Below are 21,941 nucleotides of genomic sequence, written 5' to 3'. Positions count from 1 at the left end.
ATCGCGATCAGAGTGTTGCAATGGATATTTAGTAAAAGCCTAAAGTTTCTCTTCACACTGTCGATTGATTTCCAGTAAGGCAGCATACCATTAAAAGGATATATATCCAGAGCTACTTGAGTACTTTGTAGGATCAGGTCCCTACTTTCGCTTTTGTTGTTTTTAATATTTGTAGTCTCTCGGTTATCAAGTCCAGGCCAGTTGCACCCCTGTACATGATGGTCTAGAGGGAGGCCAATGCTATGGTCGGTCTCTTTAGTACTGAGTTGGCTATTTTTGGCTGTCAGGAGCACCAACTCCGTCAGGAGAGACGTTACCTTTTCTAATTTGATATTAATTTCCTCCACTGTTCTTGCAGTCAGCAGACAGTGGTCCGCGAGTATTTCTGCATAGAGCGGTGCCCCCTCAGATGGTAGTTCATGGGATAATTCATGAGCGCTCATCTCAGCATTCTCCCCTGGGTGATCTCCGCCCATTAAAGCATTCCCACCTACCTGGGAATGAGTTCTGTTTGGTGTGGTAGGTTCTGAGTTCTGTGCTTTTACAAAATCGTCCATTTTGCTCTGCTTGCTCTTCTGTGGGCTCCCTTCTGGAGATGAGGCCGGTCGTTTCTTTTTCCTAGGCATTTTCCAGGGATAGAGCCGCTGTAAATCAAAGCAGCTTCTGCTGTAAATCAGGAAGCTCGGCGTCTACCCACGATAGGACGTCTAATCTCCACTCCTGCTGAGCTGGAGCTAATTAGGGCCTTCTCCGGAGCTTTCCAGACTTTCTGTAACTCAGGCCCTTGACCTAAGCTTTGTAAATTAATAGCTGCCAACTAACAAAAATAAAGTACTGAGGCTGATAAAAGCTAATAAAAACTGATAAAAAGCTAGTAGAAACTGATAAAAATAATAAAAACAGCATCAACTGATGCTTAGTTCAAGTCGACGCTACTACTAACAACGACGCCATCTTGAAAATATATGTATAATCAATGGAAAACCAATAAAAATTTGTATGGAAAAAAAAGTAATATGTTGAACATGTGAACAAGTCCAAGTTGGCCTGCCTGTTTCCAAACAGCGAACTGCTTTCTTACTGCAATTCACAATCTGAGCACAAGAGGTGTCTGGCGGTGCTGCAACTCTAGGTGTGTATATTGCATCCAGAGGTAACATTTTTGTCACCTTTTCCCAATCATGAAGATTGGTATAACCAATGATACCTTCAGAAATCCATTTAGCAAACCACTTTCCCATGTGTGTGGCATGTGCCATATGAAAGGGTTGTGTACAAACAGGGAGTATCATATGTTTCACTCAGACAAAAATGAGAGATGTTAGCCACTTTAGCTAAATGCATCCACAAATTATAGCTATGACTAGAAGAAGTGTCAGGGGAAAAATAGATACATTGCGTACTAGGTATCAAGAAAACAAATAATATATATGTTAAAATCAGCATAGAGTTCATATTTAGCTGAGTAATTAGCTACTAAAAAAGTCTCTGGTTCCGCTGGAACATCAAGATGCTGAAGTTGTGTCCTGGCATCAAAGGTCAAGGTCTTCAACATTCCCCATGTCACCTTCGGGCATCCCTCAGCCTTTCGAGGATGAGGACGGGTGCGATGGACTTTTGCATGGGGCTGCTGAGCCTGTAGAGGCGGAGTCAGGGTCATGGTCCTTGCGAAGTCTGGAATGGGATTCTGCAGGCCTTGGTGCCAGCACATGTCTTGGCCTATAGGGATGGATACAGCGACTTGGAATCCACAAAGGACCTGAGGAAGTAAGAACAGTAGGGCACCCTGCCCCAGGTAATCAAAGGAACAGGGCCCTCTCACTGTGGGTTGGGGAGCTGCTGGTACATCACTAGAGGGCGTTCTAGAGGTACCTCTTCCCTACAATGGTGTTCCATAGGAGAAAATTTATTAGGAAAGGAAACAGTTAATTGATTTAAGGTAAAGTTAACAGGAGTTAAAGCGCAGGAAGAACATCCACCAACGATATCCTTAGCTTATGTCAGAGGAATGGAATAATTGTTTTATGCAGCTGCTTAGTTCCCTGGTGAAAAATGCATGGCTGTCAATTGCATTAGAAAATAATTGACAGAAAGATTTCAGAACAGAATCAGCATGTTGATTTCCTTCTGAAATTATATCTTGAATCCTATATGGGAGCAAATTGTGAGCAGCATAGAAAGGCGCAATTCTATTTGTCAAGAGATATTTCAGTGTCAAGAACAAAGAGAGTAGTTTAAAATCTAGCATAGGAGAAAGATGGGAATTAGCAAAATGCGATAAAAAGATATCCCACTTGACACAAAAATCACAAAATGCAGTGGAAGTGTAGGCTGGTCTCTGTCAGTTTTCTGCTTAGCTGCAAAGAAATATGGCAGTTATTTTCAGAGTCCTTATACGTTAAAACACTCTAGAGGTGTTGAATAGGAACCTGTTTTTGGACAGAAACCAATTTTCAGGGTACCTGTTGTTAACAGAGAAATCTGAGGGCTCCCTTGGACAAAAAAAAAAATAAGGACACCAGCCAGGAATACCATAGCAAAACAGCAGCCAGTAGGCTTGGTCTTTATTGAAGACTGTTGTGACAGGACTCCCACCTGCCACAAGGTGGAACAAGATGGAAGCCCCAAACAAAAGAAGACCACAACTTTTATTAGCTACTAATCCCCCATGCTACACCCCTAAGATTACATCATGACTACATCATTGACACATCACAAAGACGAGGGGTTGAGGGAGGAGTTGTGGTGGTAACCTGAGTGTCTGGTCACCTGGCTGGTTCCTCCTTTCCCCCTCCCCATAAGTACTTGCCAGAGGACAAAGGGGAGTTCGCAGTTTCCTGCACCCAGAGGGAAGGGCTGATCACTGTCCTTTGTTTCAGTTCGTACTGAATCCACTTCCATATGCAGGTCCTTTGTGAGTGTAATGATCTTCTGTCCAGGACCATCAAGGTTGGCATGCTAACTGGGTAGGTGTGATGGCCTGGGAATCCGACTCAGAGGCTGAACCGGAGGAATCCCAGCCTGCACAGGAGTCCCCGCCTCCAGGGACGGCTGAACTGGGGCAGGGCCTTGGATCTGAAGAGCCTGCACCTGTGCCGGAGCCTCAGGAGCAGGCACCAGGTGATTCCACTCTAGCTCCAGAGGTGATTAAGGACACAGTGCCTACAGGTGCGCCTCTCCCGGCCCTGCCAGAGGAAGGAGAGTCTCCCCCTGGGTCCAGTAACTCCCCAACCTCTCCTGAACTGCAGAGAGGCGGAGGGAACTGGTTTCTCCCAGGAGGAGTGCTCGCCTTAAGGCCAAGAGAGGCGGGTCTCCTGGGGGCCGGGACCGCCCCTGGCCTCAGAGAAGATAAAGGCCAGTCAGCCCGGTCCCAGGTTGTGGGAGCAATGTCGCTGAGTACCTGCTCCCGCCCGGACCCAGACCTGACCCTCCAATGTTCCTGTCCCCGCCTGGCTCCCTGCTTCGGACCTCACCCCGCTCCTTGTGAACTGTTTCCAGGCTAGTGACCCAGGACCGGACTTTGACTACGCCAACGGTAACCTTCCCCCTGGGACCAGCACAGTAGGGCTCGCTGCGGGCTTGGGGAATTATGGCTGCCTTCTGTCAAGTCTCCCCCCTTTGATAGCATTTTTTCAGTTGATTTAGGACGAATCTGATGCGCTGAATCCAAAAATCACATTGGTTTTGCTCAATCACGTCAAGTTTTTGAGCTATGGCCACATGTCATTTTTTTACGTTTTTGCTCACATGTACGCTTGTGTGGAGCATTTTAGAAGAAGTTGGTGGGGGTAAAATGCCATGTCGAATAATTGTTTTGATTGGAAATGATTATTTTAATGACAAGAAGTATTCAGGACCGATAGTTCTGGGTGATTATGTCGAAAAGGGTGAGGAGATTTCACCCCTCCCATATCCAATAATCTGCTGATGTTCTCTGCTGATTCTCCAGAGAGGAGGGGCGGTTTCTGTTCTTTACTTATTCCGCTCCAGCCTCACATCAGAGAGAGAGAGAGAGAGAGAGACTGAGTGTTAGAGAGAGAGATCATGTGTATAGATAAGGTTGCTGCTAAGAGCAGCTGCAGACACTCAATGCAGTTCAGCATTTTCGTTTAGACCTCATTTAGCTCTGTACATAGTTGTGTATTATAGTTGTAGATAGAATAAAGAAGTTATTCTACAGAGCTGCTCTCCAAGTCGTTTATACTCTGCTAGACTCTGCTATACTCTGCTGTGCGACGACTGTCTTCTTGTTGGAGTGAATCCGGTGCTCACAACACTAAGCTGTGAGTCCACAGCACTTTGACCTGTTCCTGTGCAGAAGGTGGTCTCTGGAAGTGCTACCCAGCTCGCCTAGCCCAGTCGGGGCTGAGGTGTATGAGTCCAGTTGGTGGCACTGGCTCAAGGGCGATGCTGACAAACGATCAGTTTGAAGTCATAAAACCTCGAAATCTTCCATAAATTGGTGCGGCAAAGCATAAAGTTATTTTGGTATTAAACTTAGTGACCAGGATAAAGCTTGGGCACCACACATGGTGTGCAAAGCATGCACCGAGACTCTACGTGGGTGGACCAATGGCAAGAGGAGTCTGAACGTTGGAATTCCCATGGTTTGGAGAGAGCCGACAAACCATGTCACTGACTGCTACTTCTGCGCTGTTGATGTGACTGGGATCAACAGAAAGAACCGTAGCAGCCTCAAGTATCCTGATCTTCAATCAGCATGTCGTCCTGTAGCTCATTGTGATGAAATTCCAGTGCCTATCTTTGGAGAACTTCCTGACATTAGTGACGAAGATGCCTCCAGTGTTGAAGGACATGAAGAAGAAGTGGTTCTTGAAGATGATGCTCCACATCCATTTTGCAAAAGGGAGTTGAATGTTCTAGTTCGCGACCTCAGCTTGTCAAAGGACTCTGCCGAACTGTTGGCATCCAGATTGAAGGAAAAAACCTCCTCTCTGAAAGTGCTCGCATCAGCTTCTTCCGCAACAGGCATCAAGAGTACCTCAGTTTTTTTCTCAGAAGAGAAGGACTTGGTGTACTGTGCAGATATTGCACAGCTTCTGCTCAAGCTTGGAGTGCCACAGTACGAACCCAACGATTGGAGACTGTTCATTGACAGCAGCAAACGATCACTGAAATGTGTTCTGCTACAGAACAGCAACCAGTTTGCCTCTATACCCCTGGCTCACTCGAGTACACTGAAGGAGAACTATGAAGCGGTGAAGTATGTGCTGGAGAAAATTGGTTATGATCAGCATAAGTGGTTTATTTGTGTTGACCTGAAGATGGTGAACTTTTTGTTGGGACAACAGTCTGGCTTCACCAAGTACCTATGTTTTCTGTGCATATGGGATAGTAGGGACCGTGCTCAGCATTACACGAAGAAGGACTGGTCTGTGTGGGAGGAATTGGTGCCTTGCAAAGAAAGGAACGTCATCAACGACCCTCTGGTGGACAGAGACAGAATACTCTTCCCACCGCTGCACATCAAGCTCGGCTTAATCAAGCAATTCACCAAGGCTCTGGACAAGGATGGTGACTGCTTCACTTACTTGTGCCAGGCTTTTCCTTTTTTTATAATAATTTTTATTAAGGATTTTACATTACAAAAAATAAAAAAACAGAAAAAAAGAAAAAATATCCAACAAAAATTGTTAAAAACAATCCTTCTTTCCATCTCCTTAATTTTCATTTACTTGTTTCTCGGACCACCTCATACCCTCCTTTTTTGTATTCCAAATCAAATTAATAATTCAACAATTCCTTTCCCTCTTTTTGTTACCCAAATCTTATTCTTAAATTATTACAATTTTAGATTTTTACTTATATAAACCCATTTATTTCATATTCTTTTAACCCATCACAGCTAGAAACCACTTAGTTCCAATCCAACATTATTCTAAAATTCCTTAATTTTACAATATTTCTGTAAATAGTCTTTAAATTTCTTCCAATCTTCCTCCACTGACTCTTCTCCCTGGTCTCGAATCCTGCCGGTCATTTCCGCCAATTCCATATAGTCCATCACTTTCATCTGCCATTCTTCCAAAGTGGGTAGATCTTGTGTCTTCCAATATTCTGTGATAAGTATTCTTGCTGCTGTTGTGGCATACATAAAGAAAGTTCTATCCTTCTTTAACACCGATTGGTCAACTATGCCCAGGAGAAAGGCCTCTGGTTTCTTCAAAAGGGTATATTTAAATACCTTCTTCAGTTCATTATATATCATCTCCCAGAAAGCCTTGATCCTTGGGCACGTCCACCAAAGGTGAAAGAATGTGCCTTCATTTTCCTTACATTTCCAACATTTATTATCAGACACATGGTAGATTTTTGCTAGCTTGACTGGTGTCATGTACCACCTGTAAATCATTTTCATAATATTCTCTCTTAGGGCATTACATGCCGTAAATTTCATACCGGTGTTCCACAACTGTTCCCAGTCTGCGAACATAATATTTTTTAAAAAAAAATATTTATTAAGATTTTCCAATGAAAAAGAAAGATAGAAAGAAAAGATAGATATAATTTACGTTTAGCTTCAATAACATCTTTCCCGAGCTTCCCCCCCTCCCCTTGTTGTATCCCACTTCCCTTAATTAATTCCACAAATTCTTCCCCAACTTTAAAAACCTTATTTGTAATTTTAAATAACACATTTGTTCCAAATTAGTTTGTCTTGTTATCCTTAGTTAACCATTTCTCCTTATATTTTGAATAATTCCCTAAGATCGACCCCATATCCCTTGTACGAATTCCCTTATTTTCAAACAGCAAACAGTAAAAAGAAGAAAAAGAGAAAAAAAGAAATATAAAATTTTACAGCCTTTGGTTTCCAAATCTCTCCCCCCCCCCTTCCCCGGTTCCAATCTCCAAAGTTAATCCAGTTGTCTCCAGCCAGCCTGGTGTATCCATGTCTATATCTCTGCTCCACTTTGCCGTCTTTAATTGTTTTTAGCTTCAAAAAGTCCAATCTCAAAGAAACTCTCCCAAATGCTCCACCTTCAAATTTAATCCGACTCTCATTCCTCAGGTTGCTTTTTTTTTCTGTTCTGCTGCAGAAAACTTCTAATTCAGAAACTTCTTGTTCTCCACAGAGGCTTTTGTTATTCAGGAACATAACTTACGTCAAGTCCCTTCCTTTCTTCAATAGATAAAATCCATTGTCTCCTTTAGTATAGAAACCTCTGTAGACAAAATAATGCTTCGTTTTCGCAGCTTTCCCAGAAGATAACAAATCCTGTTCAAATTCATAGTATTTTTCCACTTGCAGCTACTGTTGCAATGTCCCATCCTCCCTCTAGAGGGAATTTAGTAACTTAGTTTCTTTCAAAGTCAGACCCAAAAATCAAATAACTTGTTGCCTTTTATTTCCAATAGTTTATGTCCAAATTGTAACCATCCAGCAAAGCCATCGTAACAAAGTTTTCTTATATTTCCCTGCTTTGACAGCTACCTTGACAGCTGTCAAAGTTTCTGTGTCTCTTCGCCAGCCTCTCATATCGGTTCGTTCCCGGTTCCAGGGGGGTTGCCATTTAGTTCCACCATTCAATCTTCTCCTCCAGCACAAAATTGTTGTTTCCCTTCGTAAGGTTAAAATTTTTTCCGAATAAGCAAGTTCATATCTCGATCTTAGTTGTCACATCCTTGCGTTAATCCATCTACAACAAGGAGGGGGGCGGACTTCCTTTTTGCACCCCCCGCTCGCTCCAAATTCATAAGTCAAATTTGTCTTTTTAAGTCTGATAATTTTTAAATTGCCTTTTTAAATCCAATAAATTTACTCACAAGTACTTTTGAGTCCAAATCCGAAATTTCCAAGGAAGAAGTCGTTGCTCTCCACCGAATGGCATGCGGCTTCGCTGGGCAGGGGAAGCAGTGGACTCATAGCACCACACCCCGCCCCCAACGCCCGTTCCGGAGCCTTTAAAAAGGCTCCTTCACGGGTCGGGGGGGTGCTAACGGTACCCGCCGAGTCACCAAGTCCATGGGCATCTCCGCCCATGGTTTTTGAGGGTCCCCGCGTCGCCGGCGCGGCAAGACCCGACCCCTACCCAGCAGACTCCCTCCGGAGCTCGGAGAGAGTCCGCCATTCGACGATGGCGCCGACTCGGAAGTCCTGCGAACATAATATTATGTCCAACGTCTTGTGCCCATTTTATCATAGCAGATTTAACCGTTTCATCCTGAGTGTTCCATTTCAACAGCAAGTTATACATTCTTGACAAATTCTTTGTTTTGGGCTCTAACAATTCTGTTTCTAATTTTGATTTTTCCACCTGGAAGCCAATTTTCTTGTCCAAATTATATGCCTCCATTATCTGATAGTAATGGAGCCAATCTCGCACTTTATTCTTCAATTTTTCAAAACTCTGCAATTTAAGTCTATCTATCTTCATCTTGTTCTAGAATTTCCCAATATTTCGGCCATTTAGCCTCCATATTGAGCTTTTTCTGAGCTTTCGCTTCCATCGGTGACAGCCACCTTGGGGTTTTATTTTCCAGTAAGTCCTTGTATCTTATCCAAACATCAAACAATGCTTTCCTAACAATATGGTTTTTAAATGCTTTGTGCGCTTTGATCTTATCATACCACAAGTATGCATGCCATCCAAATACATTGTTAAAGCCTTCCAAATCCAAAATGTCTGTGTTTTCAAGAAGTAGCCAGTCCTTTAGCCAGCAGAAAGCTGCTGATTCATAATAAAGTTTAAAGTCTGGCAAGGCAAACCCACCTCTTTCCTTTGCATCTGTTAATATTTTAAATTTTATTCTAGGCTTCTTGCCCTGCCAGACAAATCTTGAAATATCTCTCTGCCACTTCTTGAAACAATCCATCTTGTCCACAATTTGCAATGTCTGGAATAAAAACAACATTCTAGGCAATACATTCATCTTTATAGCATCAATACGACCCAACAAAGAAAGTTTCAAATTTGACCATATTTCTAGATCTTTTTTCACTTCCGTCCAACATTTTTCATAATTATCTTTAAATAAGTTCCCATTTTTTGTTGTCATATTGATCCCCAAGTATTTAACTTTCTTAACCACTGTTAAACCTGTCATATTCTGAAACCTCTCTCTCTCAGTTTGTGTTAAGTTTTTCTCTAAAACCTTGGTTTTGGATTTGTTCAGTTTAAACCCAGCAACCTGACCAAATTCTTGAATCAGTTCTAAAACACTTTTTGTACTAGATTCTGGCTCCTGTAACGTCAAAACTAAATCGTCTGCAAATGCTCTCAATTTGTACTGTCTAGCTCTGACCTGTATGCCTTTAACCAACCGGTCCCTTCTGATCATATTCAGCAAGACCTCCAGAACCGATATAAAAAGCAATGGGGAAATTGGACAACCTTGTCGTGGCCCTTTTTCTATTTTAAATTCTTCCGTCACCACATTATTCACAATTAATTTTGCCTTTTGTTCTGAATATATTGCACTTATACCATTTTCAAAACCTTCGCCTACCCCCATACCCTGTGTCAGGGGTTCAGGAGCAGAGGCACAGGGGAAGGAGGAAGTGGAGAGCGAAGGGGAACAATCCGAAGGCAGTGTAGGTGAGGATGACAGTGGGACAAGAGATTCCATGAGTCTGTCCAGTGATTCGGAAGATTCCCAGAAGGGGGCACCTATAGCCAGAGCAAGGGGGGTCCCGTGGGGGGGGGACGCACCAGAAGCAAGGGACCAGCGGTGACTCCCAAAGCAGCAGCTGGAGATCGGGACCAGCTTCCCCACCGGAGCGTAGCGGGGGGGAAGGTTCCCACGTGTCATGGCCGGCTTCCCTTTCAGGGGAAAGAGAAGATGAGTCAGGACTGACCACGCCCCTATCGCTGAGTGAGGGAACAGAGGGGAAGTCAGAGCCAGCTAGCCCCCCCGAAGGGGGAAGCAGTGAAAGGAGCAGCGTAACGGTCAGGAGGAAGGTTACCGGCTGGGCGCGCGCGCCAAGTTCAAATGCACAGGGGCGCGGGACAGCTGGGAGTGCAGACTGGGAGCCAGGTCCTAAAGCACGCCGGAGGGAGGGGGAAGAATCCGCGGACTCAGCATCAGAAGAGTCCAGAAAGGGCAGCACCCCAGCGGGCAGAAGGACCCAGAGGAGAAAGGAGCAAAGGAGGAGGTGGAGCAAGGCTAGGGTCTTGAACTGGTGTCTGGGGGGAGGAGATTCAGACGGAGCTTCAGCGGTCTAGCGTTGAGACGTAGAGCTGCGCGCCGCGGCTTTGGAATCGAAACTGAACCTTAATAAAGACTTTTGTATATAACAAGAACTGGCGTTGGTCCTCTGTGAGCTGGGACCTTGGGCAGCTCTGACAGTAAGCTCCGTCTCCTTAAAAACCTTCGCAGCGTGAGTTGGCGCCGCGAGGGGCAAAACTTGACGTTTTGCGAGCTCACGAAGATCGGCAAGGATGGCTACAGCGGAGATTGTGGCAGCACTGCAAGAAGCAGTCACGAACCTCTCCGTGGAGGTAGCAGCATCCAAAAAGAGAGAGGAAGAAACAGCAGCGCGTTGCCAGGATCTGCAAATCAGGTGGGAAAGGTTGGTGAAAGAGGGGATGCCCGGGCCCCGGCCGGAGGGAGTTGGCCTCGGGAAGAGGGGGGGCAGCATCGTAGCTCACTTCAATGGGAACCTGGAGCAGTACCCTAACTTCAGAGCAGACATAGTTTTCGCGCTCAATTTGCTTCGGAAAGACTTTAGAGATGAGGCGGAGAAAGTAGGCTTCATAATAACGCATCTCCACGGGGAAGCTAAAGCGTGGATGCGCAATTTATGGCGCGAAAATGATCCCGCCCTCCAAGATGCAGACGCCTTTATCAAGGCTATGGACAATTGTTTTCAATCAACAGTAGATGTAGATGTGGCCAGGAGGCAAATGCATGGCCTGAGGCAGGGCAAAGCCACTGTGAGACAATATCACTCCCGCTTTTTTGCGTTAGTAAATGTGCTGGGCTGGGAGAAGGACTCCGCTGCCGTCAGATCTGTTCTGGGAGGGGCTGAATGGAGCCGTGAAAGATGAGCTGGCGAGGGGGGAGAGGCCCAAAAGCACTGCAGAGGTTGTCCAAAAAGCGCTGCAGATAGGGGTGCGCCTGGAAGAACGCCCCTGGAACAGGGATGAGGGACGTATGGGGCGCACAACAGCCAGAACACCCCCTTTCCTGTCCAGAGAGCCAGCGCGAGCCCAGTCCACGCCTCCACTGGGAGGGGGAGAAGAGCCGATGGAGATAGGCGGTGCCAGGGCTCAGACAGCAACCAGAGCCCAAACACCAGGAGCAGTCAAGGCGCAGCCTCCTAGAGGAACCAGGAAGTGCTACATCTGCGACAGTGCACAGCACATGGCCAAAGAGTGTCCCCAGAGGCTCCAAAAGCACACTGCAGCCTCAGCAACAGTGAAAGGAGCAGTGCAGCCAGAGGAAAAGCTACAGGGAAATGACGAAGCCTGGTTGGAGGCAGTGTGATATATGCTTCCTTCCACGACTCTGGTGCCACTTTCCCCTGCATTATCTTGTTACAAACTTCTTTCAAAGGTTGCACTAGCCATTCCTTCAAAGATCTGTAGTATCTGGAAGTCAATCCATCCGGTCCTGGAGATTTACCCAATTGCATATTCTGGATGGCACCTTCTATCTCCTGTTCAGTTATTTTGTCACTCAACATTAATTTGTTTTCTTGAGAGATTTTTTGTAGTCCATTTTTCTTCAAAAATTGGTCTAAATCATTTTCTCTCTGTGGCCCTTGTGTATATAGTTGTTTAAAATACCTCTGGAAACAATTTCTGATCTCAGCTGGGTTCTATATATTCCTTCCTTCCACTTCTAAGTTTGTGATTGTATTTTGTTTTTGTCTTTTTTTCATTTGCCAAGCCAAGAGTTTCCCACACTTGTTAGCTGACTCAAATGTCTTTTGTCTCATTTGTTTGATTTTCCATTCAATCTCTTGATTCATCATTTTCATGAGTTCCACTTGGTATAACTATATTTCTCTCACAATCTCCTGCGACTTGGGTTTTGCTCTCATTTTTTTTCACCTTCCTTTATTTTCTCCAAATTTTTTTCCCCTCTTCTCATTCTGGATTCTCTTTTTTAATGCATTGTGTTGTATGAAGAACCCTCTCATAACCGCCTTACTAGCATCCCAGATTACTCTTTTTTCCACATCAGTATTCATATTTATCTCAAAATAGTCTCTCAAGGTTTTTTGGGCCTTCTTTAAAACTTCTTCATCTCTAAACAAGGTGTCATTCATCCTCCATCTGAAGGAGCCAGTTGATATTAATTTCATCTCCATCTTGACAGCATTATGGTCGGAACAGGTTTTAGGGCAGATTTCCACTGTCCTAGTCTTTGGTGCCATTCCTCTAGTTACCCATATTTGGTCAATTCTAGTCCATGTCATTTTGTCTTCAGAAAAGAAGGTTCCCTCTTTAGCCAAGGGGTTCTTTATTCTCCAAATGTCCACTAAATCCAAGTTGTCTGTCATCTCAAAAAAAGTTTTCGGTAGTCTACCATCCTTGGTGACTACCTGTTTTTGTGCCTTATCCATATGTGTAGATACCACTCCATTCATGTCTCCCAGCAAAACTACATTGCAATCCATATAGTCCATCAGGGTCTCATGCAACTTTTTAAAAAATTCAAACTTCCCCTCATTTGGAGCATAAACACCTACTATCAAGAATTTCTCTCCCTGTATTTGAACTTCCACTGCCACAATTCTTCCTTGGTCATCTTTGAATATAAATTTCAGATGCAATCTTTTTTTTGCATAAATAACAACTCCTCTTTTCACTTTATCCGATGAAATAAACTCCTGACCAAGTCTTTTGTTAACCAATAATTTCCTGTGTAATCTTGTTATATGAGTTTCTTGTAGACAAATCAAGTCCAATTGCTCCTTTTTTAATAAATGAAACACAGATCTCCTCTTCTTCGGGGAGTTCAGACCATTACAATTCCAACTTAATAGTTACAGAGCCATGATGTAGATGCTATGCTTCTCTTCCAACTGCACCCAGTGCCTGTTCCTGTTCTGTTGGTGGTATCACCTTCTTCAAACGCTCTTTTAATCCAGGAGGGAGATCTGGTATGTCCAAGGTTTCACTTACAAGTGTTCTTAACTCTCCTTCAGCTTTCTTCGGCAGGTCTTCTCCGTGGTCTCTCCAAAATTTGGTTTTGTCGTCCTCTGATTTTATTCTTATCTTCTTGCCTTTATAACTGAAAGACAGGCCTTGAGGTAATTCCCACCTAAAGAGAATTCCGTTACTTCTCAGCAGTGCGGTCAAATCTTTATAATTGGACCTAAGGTCCAAAAGATGTTTCGGAATGTCCTTGAATATCTCGACTCTTGACTGATGTATTACCAGGGTTTTCTGAAAGTGTAGACTCAAAATTTTATCTCTCTCCTCTTTCGTTCGAAGGGTGATCAGACCGTCTCTTACTTTGTTCTTTCTCCCTCCTTTCCCAAGTCTGAAAGCACTCACTATCTTGAAACTGTCCTTTTCTAATTCTGGATTCCAAAAGTCTGCAAATTCCTTTGTAAGGAATTCAATCAAATTATCTTTCTCCAATTCAGGGACCGCCCTGATCCTCAGATTTGTCTGTTTCTCTCTCAGTTCAATCATAGAAAGAGTTGATTTGTGATCCTGTAGTTTTCTACATATTGATAGTATCTTCTCTTCTACCACAGTGGCTGTATAGGTTGCAATTTCTTTTGCCTCATCAGCTGTCTTTCGTATTGAAGATGATTCCGGAACTAATCTCTGGATAGTCTCAGTATTAGTGTTTACTTTCTGACCCAAACTATTGATGCTTGTGGTGTTTTGATTAATACTTATGGTGTTCTGGTCGATTTTATTTGATGCCTCGGCAAGTTGCCTACTTATTTTGTCCAAAGACTCATTTATTTTACTCAGAGCCTGAGCCAAGGCATCAGCAGCAGCCATACCTTTAGGCTTAGGTTGTGCTAATGGGGATGTTATTGGCAAGCCAGAAGAGCTGGGTACCGAGCCTCTCCTTTGCAGCCCAATATCTGTACGTAATACTTTCCCAGATCTGGTAGCTTGTTGAGACTCTAATTTGTCTTTCCCATCAGCCATAACCTCCCCCCCAAAAAACAACAACAACAACAACCAAGGTCAGTCACACATCCAAAGTCAGAGTCAGAGTCTGAGTCTGTCAAGGTCAGTCACACTCTCAGAGACTAAACTTGTTTTGAAATGGAAAATTCCCTTAATCCAGCTGCAGTTGCAGCAAATTCAAAGTTCCTCTAGGGGGACACAATGTTAACAACAGTCAATAATGTTTTTAAAGTCACTTACTTTCCATTTCATCCCCCAGTCTCTAAAGGACAACGTTTTTTGTTTCAATTTGTTTGTTAAATGATACTTTAAAATCAGGAGAAACCAGTCAGTTAACTGTTGCAGAGTTAACTGTTGCAAGGAAGAAGTTAACCAGAGTTAACTGTTGCAAGGAAGAAGTACTTTCAGCGACAACACACGTCCCAAAGCAATATTATTTACAGTTCACAGCAACCGGTCTCAGGGGTTTGAGCAGTGGATTTAGCTGCTTTCTCTCTCTCTTTTTACAGGGAAAAACTGTTCAAATCTTTCCCCCCTCCTCCCCCTGCATCAGAGGGGCGCTGATGCTTGTTTGATGTTCGGATTGTAAACTTAAAGACGTCCTTTAAAATTCCTGCTTACAGATTCATTGCTTTACTTCTTTACAAAAACGGGAGGCAGACTTCCTTTTTATAGCTCTCCGCCTTCGGTGCCAAATTCTTCAAATCAGTTCCTTTAATTGCCAAATTAACCTACTCACGGATCGTTGATCTTGGTGTCAATTTTCAAGGAAGAAGGCAGCGTTCTCCGGCAACGGCTTAGTGGCTTCGCTCCACGGAACGAGCAGACGACTCACAGCACAGCGCCACTTCCCCGCTCAGCTCCGGGACCCAAAACTGGGCTCCTTTGCCGATTGGGGGGGGCGCAAAAAGGTGCCCGCCGAGTCCCACGGCCACAGGCTTCACCCGCCTGTGGTTTTTAAGGGTCCCTGCTGCGCCGTAGCGGTAAGAACCCCAGTTTCTGCGGAGCCAGTCCCCTCCGTTTAAGGGGAATCAGCCATTTTCCAATGGCGCCACCCCGGAAGTTGTGCCAGGCTTTTCCAGGATTGACCATGGAGAAGTTGAAGGCTGGCATCTTTGACGGTCCTCAGATCCATCAGCTCATCAGAGATCCAGAGTTCGGAAGCTCAATGAACGAAGTGGAACTGGAAGCGTGGAAGGCATTTGTTCTGGTAGTGAAGAACTTTCTTGGCAACAATAAGGCCAGAAACTACGCAGAACTTGTCAACAACATGCTGACTGCTTTCAGAAACCTGGGCTGCAACATGAGCGTCAAGATGCACTACCTATTTTCACATATGGACCAGTTTCCTGAGAACCTGGGTTCAATGAGTGACGAGCAGGGGGAGAGATTCCATCAGGACATGAAAGAGATGGAGACCAGGTATCAGGGTCACTGGGATGCAGTCATGATGGCTGACTACTGTTGGACTCTGAAGAGAGACCTCCCTGCTGCTGAGCATTCCAGGAGTTCCAAGAAACGGAAGTTCAAGCCCTGAAGTCTGAAAAATGGTGAAGCAACATGCAATTTACGTGTACTTACCTTTATCAATGCCCACCATTCAGTTTACAGTAAACTTGACCTGATGGAGAGAAACGGATGCCATTTCCTGATTCAGCAGTGCAAAAATACCCTAAATCAATTGTAGAAATCTAGACAACATTCAAAAAGTAAAAAATTATTGCCCAGTGAATTCCTGTCCACCCTCCGGCCCAGGTCGTTTTATTCACAAAAGAACTTTTTACACAGTGTTCATAAGAACCAATCAGATTTCCTCTGAGCATTTCAAAAAAAAACTTTAACAAAGTTAAAGTTAAAACTACAAAGAGCTAATTTCCTACTTGAGCATGCATATGCAATTCAGAGTAAATAAAAGAGGAAGGGAAGAGAAAAGCTTTTAGGAAGGTCATAAACAGGAGTAAACAGGAGAGGACGGAAGGGAAGAGTATTTTCCATCTTCTTGTGAACTCTCTTCCTGGCCCCTAAGATCTATCTAAAGATTAAACTACATCAAAGTGTAGCAGGAACCCCCCCATCCAGTTCTGCACAAGCACACACACCCCGTCTTCCCCACTCCCGACCCCCGGGATGTCCCTTTTAGAGAGGCATCCCCCAAAAGCCTTCCGTAAGTAAGGAAGCGCTTGAATTGACAACTCGCTTCTATAAAACCCCTTTTCCTATACTTTGACTGGGTTGACCGGTTCCCTGAACTTAGGTGAATGGGCTAAAGCTTCAGCCAATTAGCATTATTGAATAGCGCCCCTTGTGGCAGTTATGCAGGGACTGCAGGGACTGCACCTATTTCTCAATGGTTTTGACAGCTGTTAATACAATATTTCTGGATTTAATTGACCGTGACTAATCCAATCAAAATGTATCAAGGTGCTTCCGACAAGTGAAAGTGCTTTAAACTTCTGAAGGGTTTCTGTTATAAAATCATAGTAAATCAACCGTACATTAGATTTGCACCGGACCACTTTTATTCTGCTCCATGAGGGAAGGACTATCAAAGGGGGGTGGTTTGATACAGGATGGCAATAATCCCTTAAGTATACCAACACATACTCGGGAGTCCTACCCAGTTGGCATGACAACCTTGATGGTCTCAGACAGAAGACCATCAGGACCACAAAGGACTTGCATATGGGAGTGGATTCAACACGGACTGGAGAATATATTCTCTTGTGGAGAATAATAATAATGGAAAATGGGAAGGTCCATAGCCCAGTGACAGAATATTTGCTTTCATGGCAGAAGACCCCCTTGGCAACTCCCAAGCAGAGCTAACAGAGACACCTGTCTCAAATTATTTAGAGCCACTGCCAGTCTTTGTAGTCAATTCTGAGGTATAAATGGACCAATGATGAATTTTCTTCCCCTAGAGTACTGTGGAGAATCTCAAAAGGCAGCTCTCCATTCTACCACCAAGTTACTGGGAATCACAAGTGGGAAGAGTGCTGTTGTACTCAAATCCTACTTTTAGGGCTTCCCAGAGACATCCTGTTGGTCAGGATGCTGGACTAGATGAGCCTTTGGCCCAATCCAGCAAGCCTCTTCTTATGTTCTTATGATGTTTTCTCACTTCAGGAACCTCTCACACGAGAAGCTAATGCAGCTATTTGGAGTCTGCACGAAGGAGAGGCCAATACTGATTGTCACCGAGTACCTCTCCAAAGGTTGCCTCTTGACTTACCTGCGGGACACTCGGCGGTCCCTCCAGGGCACGGAGCTTCTAGAGATGTGCAAGGATGTCTGCAAGGCCATGGGGTATTTGGAATCCAAGCAGTTCCTGCACAGAGACCTGGTAGGTGATTGCTTTTCAACTGCTCCATATACCCCTGCCATGTGAAGTAAATTGGGGGGGGGGGGCTAATAGGGAGACGACCTCCTTGTTAGTAGCACCTTGGCTATGGAATAGCTTCCCCAGAGAAGAGTGCCTTGTTTGTTGCTTGAGCTCTTTTCCTCACATTTTGAACAGAATGTTGTTGTTTTTTTTAAAAAAAAATCTGGCCTCTCAGTGCTGTGAACCAAGTCTTATTTTATCATCTCTGGTGCTGATTGGAAAAGTGGAACACAGGAAACTTCATTTTACCCACTCAGACCACTGGTCCATGCAGCTCTACACTGATTGGCAGCAGCTCTCCAGTGTTTCAGGTGGGGAACATGCCCTGCTCTACCTGGAGGTGCTGGGGACTGATCCTGAGTCCTTCTGCATACAAAGCAGGTGCTCTACCACTGAGCAATGGCCCTGGGTTTTGTGCTTTTTCTCTGCTAGAAAGGAGGTCTTCCTGCTGCATTTTGTTTTCTTATTGCATTTGTAAGAACTGTATTTTATAAGTTACTGTTGTTGTATTTTATTCCTGCTCTGGTAGCTACCCAGCTAAAGTATGTTGAGACCATATTCCTTATATCTCTGCCACAGACTGCTCGCAACTGTTTGATCAGTGAATGAGGTGTTGTCAAAGTCTCTCCAGGTTAGTTTGTGTGCATACGCTTGTGTAGGGAGCTGAGGTTGCTTAGCTTTTTCTTTGTTTAACTTTGTATATGCCTTTTTTCTTATTTCCTTTGCTGTCTTTCTCATTATGACTGCCATTCTATTGTTCCTCCTCAGCCTCTTTGTTTGCATCCTTCACTGCAGCTACCATTTCGGACTACCTCTTTTTATTCTAGGTTTGTTACCTGATTAAACAACTCTCAGTCGGTTATTATTATTTAAGACATAAAGTGCTTAATGTTTCCTAAGCATGGCACATACATTAAAATAGAAGACAGCCCTGCCCAGAAGCCCCCAATCTGACACGATACAAAGGAAAAATAAATGAGGAGGGAAGAGGGAAGCTAGCATTGGAGCTGCTGCTCCTTCTCTGGACAATGGTGGGAGGGAGGGCAGGCTGGTCTCTCGCCAGCCATGAAGAAGGCTTACTGAGAAGCAGGAGGTGCCCACCTACCTCATAGGAGCCTTAGTTGTTTAAGTGCACAAACTTGCATATGAGAAAACACAACAGTTCTAATGGTTTTGACAGAAAGCACGGATATGTCTTTTCAAGGAAGCATTTGGAATGGTTTGCAGTGCAATCCCATTAACTCAGAAGCTGCATTTGAGTTTAGTAGCGCTTACTCCTAGGCAAGTGTATAGCAGGGAAGGGCAATCCTTTTCTTTTTTTTATAGAATATTTATTAAGATTTTTTTATAGTAATACAATAAAAATGAAAAAAGTAACAAAAATACAAGATAAAAATAATTAAAAACACACAGATTTTCCATTGCTTATTTTCCTTTAGGTTGTTTCCTGGACCTCCTCATACCTCCCTTTTTTGTATTCCACTTCAGATTGTTGGTTCAGCAAATCCTTACCATTAAATTTTTACCTGTTTCTAACCCTTTTTTTCGTATTCTCTTAAAGCATTACAGCTGGAAACCACTTAATTTCTATCCAACATCATTCTAAGATTCATTAATTTTACAATATTTCTGTAGGTAGTCTTTAAATTTCTTCCAATCTTCTTCCACCGACTCTTCTCCCTGGTCTCGGATTCTGCCAGTCATTTCTGCCAATCCCATATAGTCCATCACCTTCGTCTGCCATTCTTCCAAAGTGGGTAGATCTTGTGTCTTCCAATACTTTGCAATAAGTATTCTTGCTGCTGTTGTAGCGTACATAAAAAAAGTTCTATCCTTCTTTGACACCAATTGGCCGACAATGCCCAGAAGGAAGGCCTCTGGTTTCTTCAGAAAGGTATATTTAAATACCTTTTTCATTTCATTATAGATCATTTCCCAGAAAGCCTTGATCCTTGGGCACGTCCACAAAAGGTGAAAGAATGTACCTTCAGTTTCTTTACATTTCCAACATTTATTATCGGGCAAATGATAATTTTTTGCAAGCTTGACTGGGGTCATGTACCACCTGTATATCATTTTCATAATATTCTCTCTTAAGGCATTACATGCCGTAAATTTCATACCTGTGGTCCACAACTGTTCCCAGTCAGCAAACATAATATTTTTGTCCAACATCTTGTGCCCATTTTATCATAGCAGATTTAACCGTTTCATCCTGAGTGTTCCATTTCAACAGCAAGTTATACATCTTTGACAAAATCTCAGTTTTGGGTTCTAACAATTCTGTTTCTAATTTTGATTTTTCCACCTGGAAGCCAATTTTCTTGTCCAAATTATATGCCTCCATTATCTGATAATAATAAAGCCAATCTCACACTTCGTTTTTTAGTTTCTCAAAACTCTGCAGTTTCAGTCTATCTCCCTCTTGTTCCAAAATTTCCCAATATTTCGGCCATTTGGCCTCCATATTGAGCTTTTTCTGGGCTTTTGCTTCCATTGGTGACAGCCACCTTGGGGTTTTATTTTCCAATAAGTCCTTATATCTTATCCAAACATTGAACAATGCTTTCCTGACAATATGGTTTTTAAATGCTTTATGTGCTTTAACCTTGTCGTACCACAAATATGCATGCCACCCAAAAACATTGTTAAAACCTTCTAAATCCAAAATGTCTGTGTTCTCAAGGAGCAGCCAGTCTTTCAACCAGCAGAATGCTGCTGATTCATAGTAGAGTTTAAAGTCTGGCAGGGCAAATCCACCCCTTTCCTTTGCATCAGTTAATATCTTGAATTTTATTCTGGGCTTCTTGCCCTGCCAGACAAATCTAGAAATATCTTTCTGCCACTTCTTGAAACAGTCCATCTTGTCCACAATTTGCAATGTTTGAAACAAAAACAACATTCTAGGCAATACATTCATCTTTATAGCTGCAATTCGACCCAAGAAGGAAAGCTTCAAATTTGACCAAATTTCTAAATCTTTTTTCACTTCCGTCCAGCATTTTTCATAATTATCTTTAAATAAGTTCCCATTTTTAGCTGTCATGTTAATCCCCAGGTATTTCACTTTCTTAACCACAGTCAGACCTGTCTCATTCTGAAACCTCTCTCTTTCAATCGATGTTAAATTTTTCTCTAAAACCTTAGTTTTTAACTTGTTCAGTTTAAATCCTGCCACTTGACCAAATTCTTGAATTAGTTCTAAAACCCTTTTAGTACTAGATTCTGGCTCCTGTAACGTCAATACTAAGTCATCTGCAAATGCTCTCAGTTTGTACTGTTTGGCTCCGACCTGTATACCTTTGACCAACCGGTCTCTTCTGATCATGTTCAGCAGAACCTCCAGGACCGATATAAAAAGCAATGGGGAAATTGGGCACCCCTGTCGTGTCCCTTTTTCTATCTTAAATTCTTCCGTCACCACATTATTTACAATTAATTTAGCCTTTTGTTCAGAGTATATTGCACCTATACCATTTTCAAAACCTTGGCCTACCCCCACCCCCTGTAGGTTCTTTTTCATAAAACTCCAAGAGATATTGTCAAAAGCTTTCTCCGCGTCCACAAATATCAGAACTGCTTTAGTGTTTATATTCACTTCTAATTTTTCCAAGATATCAATTATGTTCCTCAAATTATCAGACAAATGTCTTCCCGGGAGAAAGCCCGCTTGGTCTTTATTAATCTCTTCCATCAATACTTTTTTCAATCTCTTGGCCAAAATGTCAGCAAAATTTTGTAATCCACATTTAGTAACAATATAGGGCGGTAGTTCTTAAGCTGAGTCATTTCAGTCTCTGTTTTCGGTATAAGTGTGATATACGCCTCTTTCCACGACTCTGGTGCCCTTTTCCCTTCCAGAATTTCATTGCAGACTTCCTTCAAAGGTTGTAATAACCACTCTTTCAAAGATCTATAGTATCTAGAAGTCAGCCCTGGAGATTGGGCAATCCTTTTCAACCCAAAGGTCACATTTCCTACTGGCCAGCCTTCTTGGAGTCTCCTAGCCACAGAAGTCAGTTTATTTTTTCAAAGTGGATGTGTTGTACCAGAGTGACAGAGCACTTCTGTTATACAAACTTAAATTTCCTCTATGTGAGTGAATGTGTCCAACAACATACTGATAATCTGAAGGCAACCTTTTCTGCTTAAGAGTCTTGGGGGAAGGCACTTAAAAGGATAGGATAATGTTTGACTGATGGGAATATACATATAATTTCCATGCAAACAAATCAGGATGAATGCACGTTCTTGTATAACCTTCCTGCAAACAAGTAAGAATGGATGTGCATTGCTCAGTAAAGAGCAAACATTGTTTAATCTCCACAGAAGCTTTGTGCACACAAATTGGAATGAATGTTCATCTTGAGGAGCTCTTAGGCTTTTAGGAAGCACAAGATCCTGTAAGGCAACATATAAACTAGCAAAACCAAAATCTGTCTACACAGGTACATCTTGGATGATGACTACATTAGCTCCATGGGATCCAA

The sequence above is a fragment of the Podarcis melisellensis genome, assembly GCF_964234715.1.
Source record: "Podarcis melisellensis genome assembly, chromosome: W".
Classification (NCBI taxonomy): domain Eukaryota; kingdom Metazoa; phylum Chordata; class Lepidosauria; order Squamata; family Lacertidae; genus Podarcis; species Podarcis melisellensis.
Note: the sequence above shows the minus strand (reverse complement) of the source record.